The sequence below is a fragment of the Solanum dulcamara genome, chromosome 10 (assembly GCF_947179165.1).
Source record: "Solanum dulcamara chromosome 10, daSolDulc1.2, whole genome shotgun sequence".
In the NCBI taxonomy this organism is placed as follows: domain Eukaryota; kingdom Viridiplantae; phylum Streptophyta; class Magnoliopsida; order Solanales; family Solanaceae; genus Solanum; species Solanum dulcamara.
This window is the reverse complement of record NC_077246.1, coordinates 61,707,071-61,714,548: the sequence shown is the minus strand read 5'-3', so window position 1 is coordinate 61,714,548 and position 7,478 is coordinate 61,707,071.

The window sequence follows — 7,478 nt, the reverse complement described above, 5'->3', positions numbered from 1 at the left end:
GAGCGTAACAAATTCTTTATGGAAACAATGCCATGGGAGCTCCGGGAGTATGACCCACACAGGGAGAATGGGGGTTTCATAGTTTGGATCGAAAGTAGGGGTCCAAACTTGAAATCTCATAAAGACACCATCAATATACATTCGCTTGCTATCTAGTACAGTAGTTCTATCGTGTTCATTATCAAGGTCAATATATATATGTCTAGAATTAAAATGGGTAATCTTGACCTTGCCTCGAAGTTCAGTTTGACTAATGAACTTCTTTCGAATTACCTCCATCTTGGGCATTGGACTGTAGAACTTGCCTATGAGAGTATACTTACATGATTCAGCCATCTTAACCATGTAGTCTTCTCTCTTAAACATGATAGCTGGACAACCTTGTTTTGTCACCCTTTTTGGAGGTGTTAGGTCAATTCTGGTTGTATGCTCGGCTTGTTTAGCTCTTAGTCTTGTGGCCATGGATTGCTTTGCTATAGGGGGTGGAGGATGATTTGTGGTGGTGGGTTGGTTGTTAGGGGACTTAGTCTTAGGAGGTAGCGCACTGGGGGTAAAGGACACTATCGGATTTTTAGAGTTTTTTGGGTCAAATTTTTGGAAATTGGATGAGATGGGGGGAAAGTCTGAAACGGGAGGGTGGTTGGTATGTTTAGGATTAGTGGAGGTGCTAGGATTGCCCAAGGTGGTGATACGATCAACCAAAACAGCTTCGGGCACGATAAGACTGTTTTCGCCCCTAGTGACACAAGTTGGAATTTTAGAATTTGAGTTGGAGGTGCCTAAAAATTGTGTTGTTTGGTTTATTTCGTTCCTAAGAGTATGAGGGTTACTTTTACTTTGAGACTTATTTTGGGCGTTCACCGGAAAGATGGTTCCGGTGGTTTTTTCTTTAGGATCAAGACTAGAATCGACGTTTGAATTGTTGGAGGGATCTTTTTTGGAAAATATTTGTTCTTGTGGGTTAGTTTGATGCTGGGGATTAAAATTCAATTCAAAAATATTTTTTCCGGTCGCCGGAGATCCGGCGCTACCACTGGTGTCAGTACTAGACAAATTGGAAACCCTAAAAGTCAAATTCGAATTGTAATGGTATATCTTAGGTGTTAGAAATCATGCTTTAAACTTGTTATTGGTTTTTTTGGGTAATTGGAAGCATGTATGTCTTACCGTTATTTGTTAGTATTATAAGAAGAGTTGAATGAGAATGTTGCTAATATTTCAGATTATTTTAGCCTTAGTATAGGTTGTAAACCTGCTTTAGTTACCTCGACGTCACTCCGACGGATTTAGATCCTTATAGAATGGAGTAACGGGCTAGTACCTGAATCTGGGCCTTAGCTAGGCGATACCCTTGCTCTTAATAACACCCTCATCCATAACTCAGTGTAATCATGACTCCGAGATGCATCAATAATACTAGACTTCGTGATCGTTTGACTTCAGCTCCAGTTTAAGTTCTACCAGCATATCAGTTGACACATTGGGGAGGACATTCTTGGTATTGTTGTTGTCTAGTTGAAAAATAGAATATTTGACACCCTGGGATAAATTATCTGTTAAAATCTGGGTACCCATTCCCGTCCACCATTATGAATTATTAGGGAGCATCCGGGTACCCAGCCCTGGCCTCTGCTGGCTTGCTAGTATAACGAGCATTCGGGTACCCAGTCCTGGCTTCAATCATATTGATACGTTACAGCGAGCATCCGGGTACCCATTCATGTCCTCAATTGTACCAATGTATTATGGAGAGCATCTGGGTACCCAGTCCTGGCCTTAGCCACGTTGGACATTTAGACAACCATCTAGGTCCCAATCCCGGCCTCGACCCTTAAGGCATCCCTTGTTCGTTGACACTTGGAGATTCTAGTCTTGGAAATGATACAGTTCTTTGATTCCTGATCGTGCAAATTCTTGGTTCGGAGCCTTGTTAGTTGTAGCTATTCTGTGTACCCGACGGGCTTATGGGAGTTCATTAGGGTTTTTATTTAACTTGCACACAAGTGTCCCTGCTGGGCCTATGGGGGCCCAGTTGGGTATATTTAGCTGTAGTTCTCGTGGATAGTTCTCTTTTTACTTTAGATGCTTATGTTGATTCTTGTTTAGGTTTATTCCTCTTTTTTATATTGCTTTCACCTTTTCTACTCAGTCGGCCTATGATGCCTACTAGGTACCTGTTGTCCTAGTACACATACTACATACTACATCTACTTTTGTGATGCAGGGCCGAGCACCAGCTACCTTCCATAGATAGATCGAGCTTGTTGCAGTCAGCTTCGGAGACTAAGGTGAGCACTTGGCATTTTTGGATCATTTCTTTCTCCTTCCGTATGGATGGCCCGTCCTTTGTATTTTGAGACTAGCCAGTTATTGTATATATAGTTCCGGTGTACTTTTGGGACTTGTACTCTTTTTTTAGTTTGTAAAAGCTCTGTACTTGTGACTTCCAGGTTTTGGGAGGGATCTTTAGTTGTTTATATCATGTTTTAGTTTACTTCCATTTATTCTTTCTGCTTAGCTTTATAATTTGCCACTCTTGTTTAGTTTCTGCCCTCAAACCCATTGCTTGAAGTTCTAGGTTGATGGGTTGGCTTACCTACTAGTGGATTATAGTAGGCGCTATCATGACCTGAGGAATCAGGTTGTGAACGAACTGGAGCAATGTCGATAACAAGGGGAGGCACAAATTCTCTATTTGTCTTCACGCTTTTTTTATCTCTTCTTATTTTTTAAGGTAAAAGTCTCGGTGAGCATTGCGATCAGACACATATTTAAAGATTATGTCAGACCTCCTGTACTCATAGTGACCGTCTTTCTGAAGGTCTCAATTATGGGATTGAATTTCTCTGAGTTTTTATGAATGTACCCCTCCCAATATGATAACATGCATAGGGGGACCAATAATAATAGGGATGATTAAATCAAAGTCGACTACGAGGGGATTATCTACAATAGGAGGAGCAAGGATAGGGACGATAAGAGCAACATCGATTATAGGGGAGAAACATGAGCAACATCGATGACTGGGGAGAAATGTGAAAATGTCGATGATAGGAGGAGGAATAGAAGCAACATCGATGAAAGGGGGAGGAATGGAAGGAGCGTCGATGATAAGGGGAGCAATGGGAGCAACGAAAATTACATGGGGAGGAATAGGAGCAACATCAATGACAAAGAGAGGAAAGTAGCAACGTCGATAGAGAAAACATTATCGTCGACGGTATTGACATTTAGAGCAGGCACAAATTCTCCATTTGCCTTCATGCTATTTGTTTTCTTGTTGTTTTTTAAGGTAAAAGTCTCACATTAGTTGGAGAATGGACTGGTGGTCTACTTATATGGACTTGGGAAAATTTCTCCTCATGAGCTAGCTTTTGAGGTTGATTTAGACCCAGGTACTATATCTGTATATGGTATCAAAGTCAAGTTCATCCCCGTTTAAACTTCTAGTCCATGCTTCAGTTAGGCCTGGGTGTGAAAAGGGTGTTAGAGAAGGTAAAAGTCTCACATTGGTTGGGGAATGGACTAGTGGTCTGCTTATATAGACTTGGACAATCCTCACCTCATAAGCTAGCTTTTGGGGTTGAGTTAGGCCCAGGTGCATACTCTACATATTCAAACCAAACCATATATAAATAGAAGGGTGTATTTAGTATATAGGAATTTTTACGTTTGATTGGTCAAAAAAAATGAATTTTTTTCTTAGTAAATAATTACTTTAAAAATTGATTGTGTCCTCTCCATCGGTCTCTAATATACTTTATTTTCTCCCACTCCGGTATCCCTCATCCCCACCACCTCACGCCCTATCTCCTTATTGATTATTTATATTAAATAATAATTTAGGAATAATAATTTTTCTTATATACCAAACATAAAAAATAAAAAACCTGTAAAGATATGACACCTGAGCCTAAATCAACCCCAAATGGTAGATCCAGATGGGAGAATTCCTCAAGTCTATAAAAGTAGACCATAGTTCATTCTCTAACCAATGTGGTACTTTTGCCCACTCTAACACCCTTTTCACTCCCAGGCATAATTGGAGCGTGTATCAGGAACCGATATGTAGATGGACCTAACTCTGATACAATGTAATAATATGGCACAAGAGCCTAACTCAACCCCAAAAGGTAGCTCATGAGGGGAGGATTGCCCCAGTCTATATAAGCAGACCACTAGTCCACTCTCCACCAATGTGAGACTTTTACTCTTTTTCTTTAGTCCAACTCAAAAAACACTCCAGAAAGTTCAATAGAAAACAACTCAAATCCAGTTAAAATTGTACTCAATTATTATTAAAACCTAAGATATGAAAAATGTCACGCCCCAAACTCAAGGGGCATAAATGATATCTATTGCCAAAACACATGGCAGCCATACGCAATAAATAAAACAAACAAATATATCTCGGTTTAAAATTAATCCCTCGATCGGCAAGGCCCCTGTCCACAAATCTATAAAAGAAACAACTACTCCCAACAGTTCATATATAAAAATAGTCAACTAGAATACAAGTCTTACTTAGTACGTCGAAGCCACCATGATCTTTATACCAAAACTAAAAGTAGGTATATATCAAGACAATGCAACAAATAGCTAATAAGCCTTAGCAAACCAACAAACTAGGCCAATATGGTCATAAAATAGCTATACAACTCAAACACCAGTCTGCAAGCCTCTAAGAGTAGTAAAGCTTGGCAGGACAGGGGCCCCATCTACCCAAAAATATATACAACAAAAGCTAACAAACCTTAGAAATTTGGCAGCTCTAGAAGAAAAAAGCTAGTCAACCTTCTAGAACTCAATCGTGCTGCTGGGGAGGCCTTTTTTGGGCCATCTGTTGGGACCTGCACGCATGAATGTAGCACCCCTAGGCAATGGGGCTTCATTATGAAATAATATATCAAGTATGAAAGGCAATGGACTAAATAAGCAGGTATCATAAAAGATACTGAAAGTAATCAAGTAAGAAAATCAAAAATAGGATAAGCGTACTGACCCGCTCTAGAATCTAAACATACCAAAATTAATCAAACAATAACTTAACCAATCTCCCATAAGCTCAGTAGGAATAAATAAAAAACAACACCACGTACCTAGTCCCCCATAAGCCTAGAAGGTGTCAATTTAGTCTATACACCCCTATCGGTAATCCTCTAGCTCTGTAGGTAGTCACATAAAGCTCTTAGGTAATAACATAGCCCTATAGGTAGCACATAGTCCTTTTAGGAATAAATATAACATCATATTCAACTCATATCCCTCTTGACAATAACATAGCCCTGTAGGCAACACATAGCCTTCTTAGGCATCAATATAGCCTCGTAGGCAACTCATCACCTTCTTAGGAATAAATATATCCCATAGGAAACACATGGATTTCATAGGCAACAGTCATATTCCTGCAGCTAACCACAATAGCCTCAAGGGCAACAATAGCCAGTCAATAGGCTAAAAGCGAGCAATTTACCTATAAGAAACCTATACGAATAGCCTCTAAGTTGTGCCCAACATAAAGCCTCTACTAAAAGAATATGAATCCCAAAAATAGAGGATTACAATAACTTGGGCAACCAACAACCAACAATCTTGGCTACAAGTATAACAACGATAACAAAGACCTTCTAGGATTGCTCCTAAGCTTTAAGAAAACATGCCAAAAGAAGGAAATAGCTTTAACATACCTTTTTCAATGATTTAAAGTGGACTATGGACTTATTAACAAACCCCCTTGATACTACAATATGGAAGTACCACAATTAACACATCGAATATAAGACACCACAGCAATCCAATAAATGATAATATGAATTTCCATCTAGATGACTATTTGCGGCTTATCAAAGCTAGAATTATCGAAAGGAGGGTCTTACCTTGATCTTAACCTTGGAATAAAACTCAAACCTTCAAAAGGAATCAAAACCACTACTGCCAAAACCCCAACAGAGATACACCGCACAATCTACAAAGAATAATATACTAAAATGTCGAGCTCGCAATGTAGAGAAATTTCCAACAAAGATCCAAGATAAGAATATCAATGTTTAGGAATGATTAAAAGGTAATTTATCTAATTTTTTGTGGGCTTTGATGAACTGGAATGAGCTAAATTAGAGAAGATACACTTTTATAAAACTCACCGACCTAGGGGGCCGATTCACGTGCCTACTTGTGCAGTCTTACAAAAATGCAAATATCTCCCTATTTTGAAATTATATTATAATGACCCTGAAGGCCATTTTTGGAATTTTTTGCTAAATGAATATTTTACCTCTCTCGATAGTTGCCCCGAGTAATTTCTAATCAGTGTTGTGTGTTGGTTTTGGGAAATTCTTTGAAAAGTTGAGACTTGGGAGTTTTTGAGATTTTTAAAGGCTTTAAGTGTTCAAAAATAGTACTTCGGACAATTCAAAGATATGAGTCTTGGAATGGAATTTCTTTAATTTCATCAGCTCTACAAAATGGAATTTGGCCTATGAGAGTTGACGAAATTAGGTTTGGAGTTGTAACAAAGATTTGAGGTCCTAAGTTTGAAATTCTTGAATTTTTTTATCATATAGTTGATTTTGGTCAACATTTAGAGATTCGATGCTCAGAATTGAATTCTGATAACTTTGTTGAATTCGGGGAATGATTTTAGGCTTAGTAGTGGTTTAGTTGTTTTTTAGTGGTTTCGAGCTTGATTTGGGATTTTGGAGGCCTAAAACTAGTTTCGTTGTGACTTATCGGGTCAAGGAGACCTCTATTTCAAATTTTGACAATTTCATCGAGTCTGGTACATCAAAAGTATGGTAGCATATATGTTTTGTGTGTACGGGTTCCGAAAGAATCCCATGGGCCATTCGGTGATTTGGTATTTTGTGTTGTTGTTGTCATCTGTCTCAGGACTTTCTTCTTCTCGTTTGTGAAGACTCCTGTCCCATTTACGAAGGTAGCGGATTCTAGACCTCCACATTCATGGAGGCTTGACCGCGATCACGGAGGGTCGGGTGCTTTGACCCTCGCATTTGAGAGGTATGGGCCGCAATTGCAAAGTACCTATTTGACCTGCACATTCACGGGCCTCATGCCTCGATTGCAGAGGGTTAGTCAGCTGAAATAGTAGATAATTCCCAAAAATGGGAAATATGCAATTTTCACCATTTTTGGAATTAGGAGCTCGGGGGAAGGCGAGTTCAAGTGAAATTTTTATGGGAAACTATTGGGTAAGTTAATTTATGCTATGATATTGATTACCCATTCAATATATCTCATTTTTAACATCAAAATAAGTGATTTGAATTTTAAAAATTGGGGATTTTTGTTCAAGAACTTGATTTTAGTAATTTGATGATTATGAGTTGAATACAACTCCATTTTCGAAATGGATTTCACCAATGAGTTCCAAACACTTCAAATAATACTTTCATCCAAAAATTTCCAGATTTGAACCCCATTTTTGGAATCGTATTTTAAGCCTTTTTGATCCTTTTACC